Here is a 639-nt window from a genome sequence, read left to right on the forward strand (position 1 = left end):
GCTTAAGAATAACATCTACTTATGTATTATGAATATTAATATCTGTTTATACACTTTGTTCAATCACTTAGACAAACTACATTGAAGTCCAATACGACTATGTTATTGAACTACGTTTCCCATGATCCCTCTGAGAAAGGCTCGTCCATGCGGAACGTCACTTCCGGTCACCGCACAGACACGGAACGAGTATGAGGGGACAATGGAGGATACATTAAACGGCCGCCATCTGACTTCCGGCGGATCTCCGTATAAGGACATAAGAGTCCCATAAAGAAACTACATCCCCCACAAATCCTAGCGGGACCCTCTGATCGTGGACAAAAACGGACTGTAATGCCTGCAATACCAAACGCATAGCTCAGACATCTAAAGCTCTTTGGTTCATTATGTTTTTCAGTCACGTTTTCTATAAGATTATCTTCTCTTTTTAAGCATTGGGATTTACAATATCCGGCGGAACTCCTTATATGGGTATGGAGTTCAGCTTGTTTTCCTACATTTCCCATGATCCTTAGCGGTTTATGTGTTAATGGTTTAAATAAAGCCTTTTGGGGCCACATAATTCACACAGCATATTTAGAATAGTGTTCTTTATAATGGAGGTTCACTCTGTTTGAATATTTATATAATTTGTTG

This window comes from Pseudophryne corroboree, chromosome 2, assembly GCF_028390025.1.
Source record: "Pseudophryne corroboree isolate aPseCor3 chromosome 2, aPseCor3.hap2, whole genome shotgun sequence".
Lineage (NCBI taxonomy): Eukaryota > Metazoa > Chordata > Amphibia > Anura > Myobatrachidae > Pseudophryne > Pseudophryne corroboree.